This window comes from Dipodomys merriami, unplaced genomic scaffold, assembly GCF_024711535.1.
Source record: "Dipodomys merriami isolate MVZ:Mamm:240054 unplaced genomic scaffold, mDipMer1.0.p SCAF_15, whole genome shotgun sequence".
Lineage (NCBI taxonomy): Eukaryota > Metazoa > Chordata > Mammalia > Rodentia > Heteromyidae > Dipodomys > Dipodomys merriami.
The window spans coordinates 11,703,978-11,723,090 of NW_027202826.1; positions in this window are offsets into that span (position 1 = coordinate 11,703,978).

Sequence of the window (19,113 nt, forward strand, 5' to 3'; positions counted from 1 at the left end):
AAACTTGGGAGGCTGCAAAGCAATGGAATGGCCCACAGAGCACTTAAGGAAAACTGGACAGTAATGGATAACAGCTTAGAGGGAAACCTTTCCTGCTAAGTCCTGCAGACCTCAGGGAGTCACAGCACATAGGAACTCTGGAAGAGTGCGACACAGCACAAAGATGGGGAACTGGCTGAGTGACTATTTTAGGAGGTCTCTGAGGGGAACCAATAGGATGAGAGGGTAACGTGAGCATCAGTGTGCTGGATAGTGAACTCATGGTCCTCTTTGGAACCAGCCTTTATCCATTCTGCACAGATGTGACTACACAGAGTCACTCATAAATAACCCAGGCATACTAATTTCATCAATATTTATTTACCTGTCTTTTTATTGATTGCTTATAATATTGGAGATTAAACCACAGGCTCCAGGCAAGCTACTGGTCTACCCCCAAATCAAACAATATTTTTCAAAGGCCTACAATATGCCACACATTACACACTTTGTTAGATTCAAAAGATTTCACAGAGGGGGAAAAATAAAAAAGAGGAACTGGTGACTCATACCTACAATCCTAGCTACTCATGTAGCTGAGACCTAGGGGATCATGATTTGAAGCTAGCGTGGGCAGAAAAAGTCCATAAGACTCTATCTCCAATGAACCAGCAAATAGCTAGGCTGGAGGTATGGCTCAATGGTAAAGCACCAACTAGCAATGAGGAAAAACATAAAAAAAGAAGCGGAGCAAACAAGTCCTGGTCCTGGCACAGATAAAAAGAAAGTAAGAAAAGATTTTTTAAAAAATCTCATGGAGGGCTGGGAAGGTGGCTCAGTGGTAGAGTGCTTGCTTTGCATGCATGAGGCCCTGGGTTCGATTCCTCAGCACCACATAAGCAAAAAGAAAAAAGCCGGAAATGGCTCTGTGGCTCAAGTGGTAGAGCGCTAGCCTTGAGCTGAAGAGCTGAGGGACAGTGCCCAGGCCCAGAGTTCAGGCCCCATGACTGGACCAAAAAAAAAAAAAAATCTCATGGAGCCTACATTCAAGATGAGAGAAATAGACCATTAGAAAACAACAACCAAACAATGAATGAGTACCCTGTATGGTTTGGCCGATAGTGCTGGTTCTTGAGAGCTTGTTTGGAGGTTCTAGCAGGGGAGCGCAACTACTCGTATACCCTTGACCGAAGACCGGTCTTCCTCTATCAGGGATGGTTGTCCTCTTCGACCTAGCGTGCAGCTTCGGGAGGGACATGGAGCAGTGAGGGAGGGAGGGGACACCCGCCTAGCCAGCCAGATCAGCCGAATCAACCCTGGCGATCAATGGGGTGACAGATGTCACAGCCAGAACGCCTTCACATCGATAGTGCTGGTTCTTGTGGGGGAAAATAATTTAGGGATGAGTCACAGCAAGTGTCTGGAGATGGGAGAGGAATCGAACATGACAATTCTGTAGTCACAAAGGTGTTTATCTGAGAAGAGGCCTGGGAACGGTGCAGTAATGAACCCCACAGCTGCCAGGAAAGGGCTGTAGGCAGAGGGCAGAGGCCACAGCCAGGACAATGGCTCCAGTGTGCTGTTGGAAGAGACGGAGGCCATGGCAGGTGGGGTGGAGGGTCAGAGAAGAACGAGCATAAGGTCAAGGAGGTGAAGATGATGTCAAAGTAGTTGAGACGGTGCGTTAGGCCAAACAGTGGTACCCAGAGATGTTATATCCTCAGCCCTGGAACACGTGAATGCGCTCCAAAGAACTTCATAGGTGTGGTTAAGAGGCTTGAGATGAGGGGTTATCCTTGACTATCTGGGACTATCAGAGTGGGTCTCAACACAAGCTTTCTTATGAATCAGAGATGGAAGCCGGGGCATCAGTGAGAGAAGCAGATGTGAAGAGGCACCACAGCAGTGGTGCAAAGAGGGGGCCGGGAGCCAAGGAATGCTGCCGCACAACCTCAGCATGTCCCCCACAGCGGCAGAAGCACAAACTACAAAGAGGCGAGCTGCAGAATTTTAAAACCTGCAAGGACTTCTGGAGGTGCCATGAAATAATGGGAGGAAAAAAAAAGATCATATGAAGGGAGTTTAGCAAAAGACGAGACTCTACAAAGTCAGTAAATCTCTTTAAACACCTAGTGCATCGCAAAACATCTGACGCTTTGTGATTGTCCAAACGGGTGAGCCATTTCGGAGGACTCTGAAGTTGCCTGAAGTATGAAAAGTTTCTTTCAAGTGGCAAAATCTAAATTTTCCTAGCTTGGAAAAACAAGCTGGCCTTGGGTAGAAAAATGTGATCCTTTTTGTAAAGCCTCAGCTTTTGGCTTCTAGAATTACATCCCTGTCAATCATGGCTCCAAACTGCTCAGAGAGAGTGGTTTTCACACTGCAAACTTGAACTAGCACATTGAAGCATGGTGATATGGGTGCTAGCAAAAGCTGTAGTAGTTAAATGTGGCTTCCAAGACATTTCAACATTATATATGTGTGTGTGTGTGTGTGTGTGTGTGTGTGTGTGTGTGTGTGTGTGTATACATATACATATATATCAGTTTCAGAAGTCTAGAGCTGTATGGGTGTTATGGAAAATGCTGTGAAAAAATATGCCTTAAAATTTTTCCCCCCCCTGGCTATCTGTCAGTACTAAAACCATGTGGATGGGGGACTCTGAATTATTTTTTAATTGATTTTTTTTTTAGAGATCTAACAATATTGGGCATAGTGGCCCAAGCTTGTAATCTCCACTACTTGAGAGGTAACAATCAGAGGATAGCGATTTGAGGCCATTTTAGGCATAAAAGTTTGAGAGATTCCAACTCTAATCAAGTAGTTGTTTTCTCTGAGTGGAAGAAAGACAATTTTTTTAAAAAATTGAATTTGGGAAGCACTTACCTAATGTCAATATTAACTGACAAAGATTAAGCAAAAGGGGTTTTTTTTTTGGGAGGGGGAATCTACTTAAAAATTATAATTCAAAATGTGCTGCCAAGTGTAGAGTCTAACAAATGATTTAGTAAAGCCTCCAGTATTCAGTTGTTACATAGGCTCTTATATGCTCTAAGTAATAATCGCACAACTACCTTAAAAGTTATCACCTATAGAAAAGAGGTGGAGGTTAGGCGCTGGTGGCTCACACCTGTAATCCTAGCTACTCAGGAGGCTGAGATCTGAGGATCTAAGTTCAAAGTCAGCCTGGGCAGGAAAGTCAGTGAAACTCTTATCTCCAATAAACTACCAGAAAACCAGAAGTGGTGCTGTAGCTCAAGTGGTAGAGCACTAGCCTTGAGCTAAAGAGCTGAGGGACAGTGCTCAGGCCCAGCGTTCAAGCCTCATAACCGACCAAAAAAAAAAAAAAAGAAAGAAAAAAGAAAAGAAAGTAGGTGGACCAGGTGCTGGTGTTTCATACCTATAATTCTATCTGCTCAAGAGGCTGAGAGCTGAGGATCATGGTTTGAAGCCGCCCAGGTCAAAAAAGTCTGTGAGACTCTTATCTCCAATTAACTACCCAAAAGCCATTAAGTGGAGTTATGGTTCAAATGGTAGAGTGCTAGCTTTGATCAGGGATAGTGTCCAAGCCCTGAGATCAAGCCCAGGACTAGCACAAAAGAAAAGAAGAGAAATGAAAAGAAAATAAAAGAAAGAAAAGGGCTGGGAGGACACACGGAACAAATCATTCCTGGCAGATACCCACGGGGGCTCTTAGGAACTGAACTGTAAGAAGCACAGATTCTTGGATCAACTCTACTACTTACAAAGAGCCTAGAATCAGTAAAGGATATTTTGTAGGTCAACTGATGTCCCTGTGTCTACTAAGAGCATTTTTCCCATTCTTCAACATCGTCAAAAGACAAAAGTTCAATCAAAGTTCAATTGCTATAATTTGAATCTCACTATCCAAAATTCACATTGATATTTGTCATTTCAACAGCAGTAGAGGCAGGATCACTTAGAGGTGGCTAGGCTAGGTTTACTGCCCTCAGAAGTGATAAGATCATTGTGGATGGAGTAAGCTTACTACTAAAAAGATGTTCTCTCCCCATTTTTCTCTGTGTGCTGGCTTGAATAACAAGGTCCTCACCAAACAAAGTCCCTTAATCCTGGAGTTCCAACCTCTGGAATCAACCCAAATAAAGTCCTGTCATCGATAATTTACTCATCCTATGGTGTTTTGTTACAGCATCAGAATGTGGACAGAGGCATATGATGGTAGAAAGAACAGGGGTAGGATACCGGGCTGACTGTGGCTAGGGCAGTATAGGATTCTGCATTATCTCCTTCCTTTCTAGGTTTTGGATTTTCCATCAGTAAAATCAAGATACAAATCTTTGTGGTGTTTTGAGAAGGTAGTAACTTCCTACAGTGAATTCTTAGAAACAATATTGCATACGAACCAGGGGTTATACTCACTTTCTCTAGCTTTTCCCTTAGAACAGACAGGGCAACTCATATGGGGAGGGAAAGAGACCCCCTTAGCTCTTACCCTCCTTTCCAGAGTCTGCTCAGATTGCGACAGGTGGGAAAGGCAGGCTGACTATAACCTAATCCACTAACGACAAACAACCTTGTCACGTCCCAGTTCTTCATCTGTAAATTGGAACTAATAGTGATGCTGTAGCTCAAAGGGCTTTAGTCAGACCTAATGAGATCAGTGGTATGTATTGGGGGTATTGGCGCATGGTGGATGGAAGGCATTATATAAATACACCATCATTTTCATTAGGATTATTTTCATCATAATTTTATGCTAAACACAGCTGTGGCAACATATGCTTTAAAGATTTACGTAAACATTCCTAAATTTGTGAAACCTGATTCACTTTTGCCCAATTTCATTAAATTTGCCATCCTTTAGAAAGTTCTGAAAGCAAGCCTTTCAGTTCACAAAGCCTCTCCTTGTAGCAAAGGCCGATACACTGACACGCACAATTTTCTTCGGAAAGCTCTTTAAATACTGCAAAATTGTCTGAGAGGATGGGGCTGAAATTTGGAGGTGGGATCTCCCCCAGAAACTGTGGGGTCAGTGTCCCTCATGAAGTAAAAACTTTTGAGGCTAAAGTGTTTTCTCCTTGCATCTCGTGGAGAAGCTTGATTCTTGAAAAAGGAGAACATGTCAAAGGCTTACATGATTTTTGTGTGTGTGTGTTTTAAACTTGGATATTAAATCATGGCTGTGGCTTTAAGCCATTCAAAATCTGGCTATGAGCCATTTGTATTTGAGGCCATATTAAAACTGTTTACCTTTCTCCAGTACTAAGAATGTGGTGACCTGACTGCACAATTGAAATGACCCCAAACTTTGCATCAACCGTGCTCCGTGTGGGTTATAGGATCCAGCATTTGGCAGGATTACACCAGCAAGCATTGTTAGACCAGCAAGGGAGGCTCATGTCTTGTTTGATGGTTTCCTTCAAAGACTGTGATGAAGGGCTTTGAGTAGCAGGACCTAGATTCCTAAGTTACCTCTGCTGCAATAAAGGTAAATAACCAGAGAAATCAGAGCAATCAAAGGAGTTCATGCTTTGGCCTTTTCCGATGTACTTGATAAGCCCGGTGCTGAGGCAGTGATTGACAGAGTTTACAGGCCTACTTTTGGCTCTTTGGTTATCATCACACAATCTTCTTTTTACTCTCAACTATATTGCATAAACCAGTGATGATGGCTTGATACTCTATTCCACACACTCTCTAGCTCTCCCTGAGTTAGAACTTTTAGAATGATTTCTATTCAATTTATTGGAAGAAGTAAATTGAATAAAATATGTTCCAATGTTTTTTGAGGAAAAAGAATTTTCAAAACAATTTATAAAAAATATTTAGTATCTGGCATGAAATGATAATGTAATTGTGGAAAGATTTTGAATTTTTTTAAAATTTTAATTGGGATTGTTGGTGGGAATGTAAACTTGTTCAACCACTTTGGAAAGCAGTGTGGAGGTTCCTCAAAAGACTTCACATAGAACTCCCCTATGACCCAGCAATCCCACTTTTGGGCATTTACCCAAATGTTTACAAACAAGACCACACTAAAGCTACCAGCACAACTATGTTTATTGCAGCATTATTTACCATAGCTAAGATCTGGAACCAACCCAGATGCCCCTCAGTAGATGAATGGATCAAGAAAATGTGGTATATATACACAATGGAATTCTATGCCTCCATCAGAAAGAATGACATTGCCCCATTTGTTAGGAAATGGAAAAACTTGGAAAAAATTATATTAAGTGAAGTAAGCCAGGCCCAAAGAAACATAGGTCCCATGGTTTCCCTTATTTGTAATATCTAGTATATGTATGAGTCAAGTGGAAAAGGTCAGATAATGTGATGTCAGGAAAATGAACCCTTAGATGTGTATTTTAAGGTTTTTTTCTTTCATGCATGTGTTGCTAACGCATTTATAAGATTATCTCTTTGTTGCTTTGTATGTCCCTCCCCCACAGTATAACCCCTGCTTTCACTATATTTGATGTCAGTATAACTTGAGGAGGAGATGGGGAAAAACCAGTTGTTTAAGGATACAGGTGGACCTGTTGCAACAATGAGAAGTACAAGTTGTCATGGCCAAAACGAGCTCTACAACATCGGTGCGGGGGGAGGGGGGAGGAAGGGGGAGGGAAGGAGAAGGATTGGGATTGGGGGGAGGGGGGAGGCTGGGAATGTATGTGAAGGGTAAACACAGGAGGAGGCTGCAATGCTTGGTAAGAAATGTACGCATTATCCTGCCCATGCAATTGTAACTCCTCTGTACAGTATGTTCACAAATAAAATAAAATAAAATTATAAAAAAAAATTTTAATTGGGGTTTCAGGAAGGGGTGCTTAGGGAAATGGATACCCTTTAAAAATCATGTTTAAGGAAGAACAGGTGAATAGTGTCTTCAGGAGACAAAGGATGTTTTGTTGTACTCCACAAAACCAATGCTGTTTATGGAGAATCTCAATCTTTTTGAAAAGATTACTCTATTATCTTATTCTGTGGGTTTAGGTGCAGCCAAGAATGTCTAACTTGACACATTTTCTCAAAATGATTCTGTTGGTGGTGGTTCTTAGGATTGCAACTTGAGACTAATAGCTTTAAGTGCTGCCTTTCCTAAACAAATTTACAATGAGAATAACAGCAAGTTCATGTTTTTCCAGGAAGACGCCAGCTGTGTTGTTCTTTGGGACAGTTTCTCCTTGGTTCCCCTCCCAAGAGACGTATTAGAAGCAGGGATATGAACTCTTTCTGTGGAAATATCCATAAGCATCTGGGTGAGCCCTTGGGAAATGGCACAGCCCTGTAACTTTGGGATTCATATAGTATGAAGCCATTGGTCCTGTAGTAGGCTGAATATTGTCTCCCTTCAGTCCCCTGATAAGTCTGTGTTCTACTTTCTTGACCCCATAAAAACATAATGTGGGCATTAAGTGGTTAAAAAAAGACTCTGTAGATATGATTAAGTTAAGGGTTTTCAGTTGGAGGTATTATCCTAGATTACATGTGCAGTTCCAATGTAATCATGAGGTTTCTTATGAAGGAGAAGTAAGGCAGGAGGGTGAGAGAGAAGTTATAAGGCAAAGTAGTAACCTCTGTGTGTGTGTGTGTGTGTGTGTGTGTGTGTGTGTGTGTGTGTGTGTGTGTGTGTGTGTGTGTGTGTGTGTGTGCAGACCTCAGACTAATGGATTTGAATAAGAAGCTATACGCCAAGGAATGCAGATGGTCTCTGGAAGCTAGACAAGGCAAGAAGGAGGCTAAACAAGGAAAGAATTCTACATAAAGCTTCATTTGGTTACTTGAAAATTATGAGAGAAATAATTTTATATTTTAGCATATATTATTGCCTTTATGAATAGTCTTGATCAATATCACCCCTTTTGTCATTTACCTCATCCCTCCTAACCCTATCTGTACCCTCAGTTTTCCTAAGATATGCATTGAATATTATGACTGCATCCTGGAGGAAATGATTTTAAACAGAATAAATTTATGATAATTGGTTAATCCAAGCATGAAAGGACAATGCTAGGTATTTTTTGCTTGTGCAATTGTTACACTCAAGAAGTAAGAAGATGGTGAGAATCTGACCAAGAATATGACAATGAAAGTGGAAAGGAGAAAATGGAAAGAAGATATACTTAGAAAATAATCAAAAGAGAAGGTAAACAATTGGATCTGGGAAAGAAGTCCCTGGAATGCTCTGAGAATCACAGCTGGAGCAACCAGGTAGAGGATGTATCATGAACTTAGAGAAAGGAACAGGGAGGAAGAGAAGCTTGCATCAATAATGATGTTTTAATATGCTGAGTTTTTATGAAACTGTCCCCTTATTGAAAGACATTGGCTTTCCGTGGTGGATCTAGTTGAGTACTGAGATTGGCATGGGTCTTGAGCCCCTGGGACTCAGCTATGGTCTATGAAAACCTGTGTATGGGCCAGTGAGTCTTCAAACCACTGTCTCATGTGTCTGCATACTTCCTAGGTGTCCTTGACTATCATCGCCTCTCATTCAGGCTGCAGAAGAGTGAGACATGAGCAGGAGGAAGTTGGAGGGAACAAAATGTCTCAAAATCTATAAAATCCTTCAGTCTGAAAAACCCCAAATTTAAACCATTCTTCCTCTTAAGAGGCTTAAGCCAAGCCTATAATCTCAACAATCAGAAGGCTGGGGTAGGAGGACCCGGAGTTCAAACAGCCTTACATAGTGAGATTCTGTCTCAAGAAATTAAAAGAAAAGAAATAAAAAAGTAAAACCAAAATATTATAATTCATGAATTCCATTGTGACACTAGAGATCAACTGACTTCTGATTAGAAATTTCTAAGAACAGAGTATCAAAAACATTAACTGCGTATCTCTCCCTGTAGGTAAGGTATTTAGTTAAAAACTTATGAAATGATGCATCTTTTTTTTTTTTTTGGTGGGTAGACACCAGAAGACATTAAATCTATCTGGGCATTGAATTACGAGTACATTTTAAGGGTCAGTGTTGGATGTCTGTTAATAGAGAAGCACTCAGAATTTGAGTTATGGAAGACACTTTGTTGCCTTGACTGCTTCTTTATTATGTCTAATTTTTGTATTTTCTTTTTTTAAATTTAATTTAATTTTATTTGTGAACATACTGTACAGAGGGGTTACAATTACATGGGCAGGATAATGCGTACATTTCTTTTTTTTATTTTTTTTAAATTTTATTTTATTTTATTTGAGAACATACTGTACAGAGGGGCTACAATTACATGGGCAGGATAATGCATACATTTCTTACCAAGCATTGCAGCCTCCTCCTTTGTTTACCCTTCACCTCCCTTCCCCGCCTCCCCCCTCCCCCCACCCAATTATACCCCCCTCCCCCCCCAACACCGACATTGTAAAGCTGGTTTTGACATGACATTTTGTACTTCTCATTGTTACAACAGGTCCACCTGAATCCTTAAACGACTTGTTTGTCCCCATCTCCTCCACATGTTATACTGACATCAAATATAGTGAAAGCGGGGGTTACACTGTGGGGGAGGGACATACAAAGCAACAAAGAAATAATCTTATAAATGCGTTAGAAACACATGCATGAAAGAAACGAAAACATTAAAATACATATTTAAGGGTTCATTTTCCTAACATCACATTATCTGACCTTTTCCGCTTGACTCATACCTATACTATATATTGCAAATAAGGGAAACCATGGGACCTATGCTTCTTTGGGCCTGGCTTACTTCACTTAATATAATTAATCCGTACATTTCTTACCAAGCATTGCAGCCTCCTCCTTTGTAATTTTTGTATTTTCAAAGAGGGGTTAAATGGGGTCTCTGGATGATAGGTCAGAAGTTGTAATGCAAGCCAGGCACCAGTGGCTCACATCCATAATCCTAGTTACTCAGGAGGCTGAGATCTGAAGATGGCTTTTCAAAGCCAGCCCAGGAAGGAAAGTGAAACTCTTATCTCCAATAAACCATCAGAAAACCTGAAGTGGTGCTGTGGCTTAAGTGGTGCAGTGTTAGCCTTGAGCTGAAGAGCTCAGGGACAGCGCCCCAGGCCCAGAGTTCAAGCCCCATGACTAGTAACAACAAAAACAAGTTGTGATGCCTAGCTGCAGTTAGAGTCTTCCAAAGTCAGATGACTAGGCAGGCCACTGCTCTGGGCCGTCACACAGTGCTCATCCTGTTAGGCCAGGTAGGTCAGCTGGGACCATTGCTGCAGTGCTGAACAGGGAAGAAGCACCATGTTTTCTCATGGCAACAGCAGGATTTAAGAAACTTGGATCCACTTTGAGCCTCTGTGTAAAAACTAAGAGCATGTGGATTTAAAGCATGTTTTAAGATATTAAAAATCTTTTAAAGTCCAAACTGCAGAAACTTATAAAGTACTACATAGGTAATTACTTGAACTATTCTGAACAAGTTTAACTGATCACCTGCCAATGCCATGGCTGGTTTCCTCCGGCCTACATAGCTCTTCAAGCAGCAGCTCAGTGCTGAGGAGCTGGGCACACAGGCTTGGAGAATGGTTCCTGCAAAGTCAGCCAAATAGTTGGTGTTAAATGTACTTCCCCTGGATTTACCCAAAGACATTGTCATGAAATTCTGCATGCATAAAATCAATATAATGAAATGTAAAATTTAATCCCCAGCACCACCAGGAGAGGTGGGGGGGGAGGGGGAGGAGAGAGGAGTCAAGAGAGAAAAAGAAAGGGAGAAGAGGGAAGAGTAGAGAGGAGAGAGAGCAGATTTATAATCTTTTTATTTAGCCTACTGCACTGGTCATATCCAGATATAGTTATCCTCAACCATTTTATAGGTGAGTTTATTTGGCAATAGAAGTTTGACATGAGTTCAGAAGCATCTAGTGTTCCTTACAACCTGTCTAGTATCTTTGGCTTTGATTTATCTTCCATTTTTAAGCTCTTATGTGTTTGCTCTGGGCTTTCCTTGCCCTCCCCTCTCTCTCTGTGTTTGGGCTTGTACTAGGGCTTGAACTTCACGCTCTTGTTGAGTTTTTTTATGTTAATGGTAGGTAGCTTTTTGCTGGCTAATTGGAAATAAGAATCCAAATCAAGTTTTGACTATGGATTTTGTCTTAGATCTCAGTCTGCTGAGCCGTTAGAGACACAGTTATGAACCACTGATGGGTGACTTTGTCTTTTTTTAAAATTCCCCTTAACACAGATAAATGTGAGAATAGACTTTTTTCTGCAATGAAAATATAGTCTTAAATCTACTTTTGTAGGCATCGAGAAATACAGTTTTATGAACATTCTTAGACAAGAATCATCCATAGGTTTGAACCTATGAATCTAGAAGTCAAGACAATTGACTTGAAATAAAGATCTCGTGAAAGGGGAAAGTAGGAAAATGTGTACTCAGGGCACTTGATCACTTTATTAAGAGGACAATAGAACACATCCACCATGTAGGATGCCAAGAGTTATATTATAGTCTGACTTCTAGATATGATTTCTACAAATGAATACCAGTAGCTGACATTTTCCATAACACTGCAAGCTTTGTTTCATTTTTAGGTTTTGCATGTGGCAAGTCTAGGTGTAAACTTATCAATAGCAGCCCTTCTCCTTTCCTGAATTGGAAGCCAGAAACTTTAGACTCCTCAACCTATTTCTGGCAACCCCACAGGTAGTGGTGAGAGTTCATCAGTGAATCCTGGTGGAAATCACTACTGTGGACAAGCAAGGCAGGAGGCTGCCACTCTAGTCTCTGGCCTTTCTTCCCATTAGGTACTGAGGTCTGGAAGCTCTTTCTGTAGTACTGTGTAGAGTTCATGGAACAGGAAGAGAGAGGGCACAGCACATCAACCTAAATGCAAGAAACAGAAAATCCAAATGAGATATTGTCTGCCAAGAAAATGCAGCGTACAGACAAGCATGGACTCAGGAGGACTGGCTAGATTTTGAGCCATCCATCTCTGCGGTATAAACATTCAAGCAGGTAGCTTGGAAAATCTATTAGAAAGCAATCAATCATTGTCAAACACTGTCCTCAGGAATGCAGGTCTCTGGGTCCACTGAGGATACGTTATGGCTGGTGGAATAAAAACTATTATGTAAGGATGTGTTCAAAGTTCAGGGTAGGTGGTTCATATTTTGCTTTGCCTTCATTTGGCAGCCTCCACATATAATGGTACACAGTAGAATTAAAAAGATTGGAAATATTCTTCCTGGAACTCAAATCATATGTGCTGATTGGCTGTGTCGATTTGCTTCATATTCCTGTTTAGTCATTCATCGACTCTGATGCTTAGCCCACGGTGTGACTAGCACGTCAAAGAAATCTTTGATGCTGTCTCCAATAAAATAGACTAATGCACACTTATTTTGTTATTTTCATTATCATGCAATGAAATGCCAGAGAACATTTCAATTTAATCTCTAGAGAAAATAAACTACTTTCCTAACTAATAGCAGCTCTGTCTCTTCATAAACTAGAACCACACATTTGGATTGCTTCCTTCTCAACTAGGCTCAAGACATGTCTCTTCTTTTCATGTTGTTTCAATGCTGTGATGAATGGAGCTTCTGTCCAGGGTCTCTTGAAGAGGCTGGTCTCTAGAACCCTGTTAAATGATAGACAAGAAGGGCAGCATGGCATCCATATGTATAAAGAAGGAGCTGGCATTTAGCAATGGTTTCTTGTTGCCTTGTTGCTTTCGTTGAGATAAACAATGAAATGCTGCTCCATCTTGCTATATGAGCCATAAAACTGAAAAGTTAGCTCAACAGCAGAAGAGAACACATTTAACAAATCACAATAAAGACAAAATAGAACTAAGAACTGGGCCAGAGGGTCCACTGGGTAATTTAGGAGCTATCAGTGAACAGATACTTTGAAGAACTCAGAAGTCTAGACAGAGCCTGCTACTTTGATGAGAAGGAGCTTCCAATGTGGCAATCACATATTGGCTCAAAAATCTCTTTCTGGAAGTTTTCCTCTTGGCTGGAGAAATAGAGCAGTCAAGAGTACATCAGCATCCTAGGGCTGGGGACAGGTCATAAATCATCAAGCAAGGAAAGCAAGCGCTGTGTGGTAGTTTGCATCTAGTAGGGCATGAGGATTGTGGCTGCTGTCTGAGGGTAGCTCACCTTGCTGGGATTTGGCATCCTGTGGTTCTGGGTAGACTTCTCCCAGTGGAGGTTTCTGGGCCTCCAACTTAGAGGGAGGGGCCCGGGCCACTCTCACAGCATTGTATAGGAGCCATCAGTGGCAGCAAAGACACTTATGGAATGAGAGGCCAGATAAACAATGATGAAATAGAGTGTCTTGCAGAGGGACTAGGGAAAAGCACATGGGAAGGGGACCAGGGGACATGCAACTTTAGCAACTCTCTTCATTGGCCCAAAGGAAATCTCTCTCATCCATCCACAAAGACGATTTGGAAATACAATGGAAAAGTGCAATATTCCTTGAGAAGCTAGCCAAGAGCTAGACCCAACATGTGCCCAAGAGACTGACATTCTGTGAATGGAATAGCAGCAGGCACAAGTCTCTGCGACCAGTGTGCTGCTTCAGGCCATCTGGCCAGATGAACGGGGATGAATCATGAGACTTCTCAGAGCTACACATTCATCTTCTGCACAGGACCCCAAAAAAAAAAAAGCATCTTCATGGCCCACTGCACAGGGTTATACTGTTCTAAGGAACATTGAATCTGGAAATTCTTTGCTGGCATCACAGCTCTGGGAGAGTGTTTGACAAAGAGAACTTGCCAGGGACTTCTCCCAAGAACTTCTGATTCAGTAGATGAGAGATAGAGCCAGAGCTCCAAGCCAGTGGCTTTCAATCTTGAGGGAACATACAAATCACCTAGCAAGCTCCTAAAGACATGCAGGTGTCACTCACCCACTTCAGCCTATTTAAAGAATTTCGGAGGACACAGGCATAAGTATTGAGAAAAACAAAAAACATCTCTGGGCTTCGTTATGTACAGGCAGGTTGTACCACAGGGTACAAAACTCCAGGCCACTGTGAGTGATAAGAAGTACAACCTTCCAGAAGATCTCAGTCACCTTAAATAGCCTGGTCTTACCTAGATTAAATGCTAGGGAAGAGTGTCTTCCCAGGCAGATGACAGACACACAGGACATTTCTGAATCCCTGAGACTCTGTCCCATGTATGCCAACTCTGTTCCTCAGTTATTTCCTCATCCTTATGCCATCTAGACTTTGAGTCCTCCCTGCCTCAGTTCATGGTCACATCATAACAGGAAATGCCCTGGCCTCACAGCTTTCTGCATGGAAAGATTCTGTCCATACAACATCATGACTGAAGTCTGGGATGAGCTGCAGAGGTGCAGCTATGACAGCAAAATCGCTTCTCTTTCCCCTCTCTTTGCTGTGAAAGGAAGTGAGAACAATCCCAAGTGAAGGTATCCAAAAATTCAAAGTGTCAAGTTCAACTTGCTGAAAGAAGATAGATATAAAATCTACCATCTGGAGGCTGGGGATGTGGCTCCGTGGAAGGGTGCTTGCCTAGCATGCATGAAGCCATGGGTTCAATTCCTCAGTACCACATAAATAGAAAGAGCAGGAAGTGGCACTGTGGCTCAAGTGGTAGAGTGCTAGCTTTGAGCAAAAGAAGTTCAGGGACAATGCCCTGAGTTCAAGCCCCAGGACTGGCAACAAACAAACAAACATGCAAACAACAACAACCAAAAAACCCTACCATCTGTGATAATGTCCAAGCTAACTTCTTGGCAAAGAATAAAAACGAAAAGAAAGAAAGAGAAAAAAGAAAGTGGGATTCTTGCCTCCAGTTTTCTATTTAGGTACAAAAATTCACGGATGGGATTTTCCCCTCTCTCTGATAAACAAATCAGTCAGTATCTTTTGCTTTTCATTTCTACATGAATTTTATGCTTTTCCCCAGATACTTCTACATGAAAAAAATGTTGTTGAAGTTCAACAGAAAATCTTAAGAAGATGGAAAAGTATTCCAGGTTCCTGTACTGGGGCGCACACTGGTGAGAAGTGGGGCCTGGCAGTGGTGAGGTTACCTGAAGCTCTGGCAGTACCACGCCTGGCGGCCACTGAGCTGCCTGAGTCCCATCGCGTTTTACTCTGACTCACCACCATGTAAAAGGAACTCAAACCAGGGCCTGGCAGGACCAGGTGCTCGCTGAAGGGTACGTGTGAACACAGCCGCAAGCTAATGGCCAAACCTTTTCAATCCACTTTAACAGGATCTCCAGTGCCTGGGCAATTACTGGGTTAAATGACTATGCAGAAAAAACATTTTGAATCTTGGCATTTTAAGCTCTGTAAACTTTTATTTATAACCCCAGACTAGTCCCATTTTTACATTTTCAAAAGTCAGATAAGAGGCATTTGATCTTTTGCAAAGAGAGGCAACGATTCCATTTGGTTGTTGGAGAGCTGGTTCTAAAAAGGCCCTTCATTACACATTTCAATAAAATATTTATAAGTGAAAACAGATGATTTCCATTTTTTTCCAGAAAGCAGAAAAGAAAAATAAATTTACCACTGTGCTGAGAAAGAAAATATTGTGAGAAATCTTATTTGGTTCAGACTCTAACTTCATTATTTAGGGTATCTTTAAAACAATGTTCAAAGGAGCTTATACAGTAAACTACACCACTTACATTGTCTTTATAGCTATGCATATTGGACATTTGCTTCATTTGTTCAAAAGCCATTCAGTTTATTTTGTGAACCTCATGTGTGTGTGTGTGTGTGTGTGTGTGTGTGTGTGTGTGTGTGTGTATTGGGGCTTGAAAATCTGAAAAAATCAAACCACAAGTGAAAACATAAACCTTTGATGTTGTTCCTTTGCTTGGCCTCTTGACAATAGCCAGCATCTACTCTCTCTCCATTTGTCTCTCTCTATATCAGTTGCTCTCTACTGGGAATAAGTTTTTCCCTCACCCCTTCCGTGGGAAATCCTTTGGAGACATTTTTTTGGTTGCCACCATAGAAGGATATAACTTACACCAGAGGTAAAGAACAGTCCTGCAGTGGACATCTGAACTCCACTACGCAGCATTGTCTGGTCCCGATATCAATAGCCTTGTTGTTAAGAAACCTGGACTACTCTGATGTTTCCACAACTAACGCCAATGTGTGAGCCCCTGTGGAGAACCGCCTCCCTAGAAATGCGTTAGAAATACAAAAAACCCAAGGATCCCTCTCTCTCTGTCTCTCTCTCTGCCTCTCTCTCTCTGCCTTTCTTTCTCTGTCTCTCTTTCATTTTCTCAAAGTGATTTGACATATTAATGGACAGATACTATATAAATGCAAAGTTTTTCCTTCTTAATCACAAAAGGAATGCATATTCTACACATTTACCTTATATCAATAACTATCCTTGGGCACCAGAAATACATCTATAGTAAAAATAAAAGTTAGGTTTATTGATACTGCTGTGATGGTGGAGGCTGCTGGGACCCATGGAAGTGAGTGGGAATTATGGGTGCTTGTTTTAGGGTTGGCTGTGTTAGGTTATTTGGGGAGCATATGGGCTGCATGCTCTTGCAAAGTGTGAGAGAAAATGATTTGATTGGATATTCTAATGATCTACCTATCTCTATATAATATATTATCTATAATATATATTTAAAAGTATGTTAAAGGTATATTTCCAAAGTAGAAGAACAGATGGGCTCATGCTGTAAGTCACACCTGTGTGGTTATTATGCTTCCCTTGGTCTTTTCACTTTTGCCTGTGCTCAGCCATGTTTACGGAGTGGTCTTGTGTTTGTCTTGCTTCGTCACAGTCTCAGATGAAGGTCACAGGTGGTTGGTGCAGCGTGGAATTGTTTATGTTCATCATTAGAGCACTTTGGTCCAGTTGCTTGACTTGGTCCAGCTTCCAACTATTACAGCTGTCTGAAGGACCTTTTATTTTCTCTCACTCAGAGCATGTAAAAAGTAACAAATAAGCCAGACACACCTTGTAGTCATACCATTCTTAGGTAAACAGATGAAGATTTTTCTTGTCGTCGGTCCTTTCAGTATTTTCCCCAGACATTGACATTATTTGATTTTTTTTTTATTCTTACAAGTAATGCTGGGATAAACATCCTTGGACCAAATCTGATAGCTTCCTTGAAATAAATAAATTCTTAAAGGTAGAATTTGCTGTGTAAAATATAGCTGCATTTGGCAAAGGCTGCTAGGCTAGGTGGAGATAGTCATGTTTTAGGATGACAGCCTCTGTTTGTTGGCTAGGGAACAATGATAATAATTTGAGTTAGAGTGTTTTAGGCTCATCAAAAAACCAGAGAACAAATTAGAACTTCAGCCTTGATGTGGGAGTAGGGAATGTTATTTATCAGAAGTAAAGGCCCATGTTGGATGACAGAGGACACCTTAATAAGTGAGTGGGGTTGTGGTATTTTCTTATTCCTATCGGTTTATTTCTCTGTCTTGGATAGTTGTATGGGATACTAACCCCAAGTTCAAAACTGAATGGCAATGGAGATTAAAGGATGTGTGGTTCCTGATATAATTAGACCGGATTAACAGTTTTATGATTGAAAATGCTGTTTGATGCACAGTTGGATTTTTTTGTTTTTTGTTTTTTGTTGTTGTTGTTGTTGTTTTGTTGGTTATGGGGCTTGAACTCTGGGCCTGGGCACTGTCCCTCAGCTCTTCAGCTCGAGGCAAATACTCTACCTCTTGAGCCACAGCGCCACTTCCAGTTTTCTGAGTGGTTTATTGGAGATAAGAGTCTCATGGACTTACTTGCCTGGGCTTGCTTTGAACCACGATCCTCAGATCTCAGCCTCCTGAGTAGCTAGGATTACAGGCATGAGCCACTAGGGCCCGGCTGATGTAAGTTTTTAGTAGAAATTCTTCCCCAGGTAATGGAAGTTGTTCTCTCTGTGTATTTTATAAAGAATGTTAATTATAGATGACTAAACATTAAAATTCTTCAGAGCAATTTTGAAAGTTAACCTTTAGATCTAATCTATTTAATATCATGTAAAAAATCAGTAAGTGTGCATGTTACACTTGTATTTAATTTTCGATCTGTTGTGAACTTACATTGGCTCACAGGACCCATCAGTGTTAGTCAGCTTTCCAGTCTACAGTCCTCCGCTCTACCAACTGAGCTATCGAAGGGTGTGCTCAGCTTTCCATTACTGTAATAAATACTGGAGGCAAAGAAACTTGTATAGAGAAAAGGGTTATTTTAGTTCACAGTTCCAGAGGTTCTAATCCATGGTGAGTTAGGCCCATTGCTTTGGGCGGTGGTAAGGCTGTAAGACATTATGGCTGTGTGACCACTCACTTCATGGCTAGGAAGCAAGTGGGTAAAGAAAAAACCAGGGTCCCACTATCTGCTTCAAGGTTACCCCCCCTGCTCCCCCCCCCCCACACATACAATGACTGAAGACCTTCTACTGGGCTCAACATTATTTATAGAATTACAAATGTCACAAGAAGAATAAAAAGACAAAGGGGTCAACTGTCCACTCACTCCCCCAAGTATCCACTCACGTGTCTGCGTCCTAACGTGGCTTGCATTAGCCAATTGGAACGCAGAATACTTGATCCCTTCTAAGGGCTATTTTAATCATCTTCTTTCAGCTTTTTAGCAAATGTTACTACAATGAACAGCTGGCATTCACTTTTCAATGTACTGTGTAAAACTATGTAAGTCTTTTTCATTACATCACATCCTGCTCTGGACTGAGCTCCGTGTGAGAAATTTCTTCAAGGATTGTTTCTAACACATTTATAAGATTATTTCTTTGTTGCTTTGTATGTCCCTCCCCCATGGTATAACCCCTGCTTTCAATGTATTTGAGGTTGGTATAATTTGTGGAGAGAAAGGGAAAAAAACAAATCATTTAAATAGGGATATAGGTGGATCCATTACAACAATGAGATGTACAAGTCATTATGTGGAAAAACGAACTTTACAACTTTGGTGGGGGGAAGGATTGGGTGGAGGGGCAGGAGGAGGATGAGAAGGGATGGGAAGGGGAAACAAAGGAGGAGGCTACAATGCTTGATAAGAAATGTACTCATTATCTTGCCCATGTAATTATAACCCCTCTGTACAGTATTTTCATAATTTAAAAAAAAGAAATTTCTTCAAGGATCTTGACTCTTCCTTAAAAAGAAACTGTTGACTTGATTCTTCTTTCCAGTTATAGGAGTAAAGCAAACATACCAATTG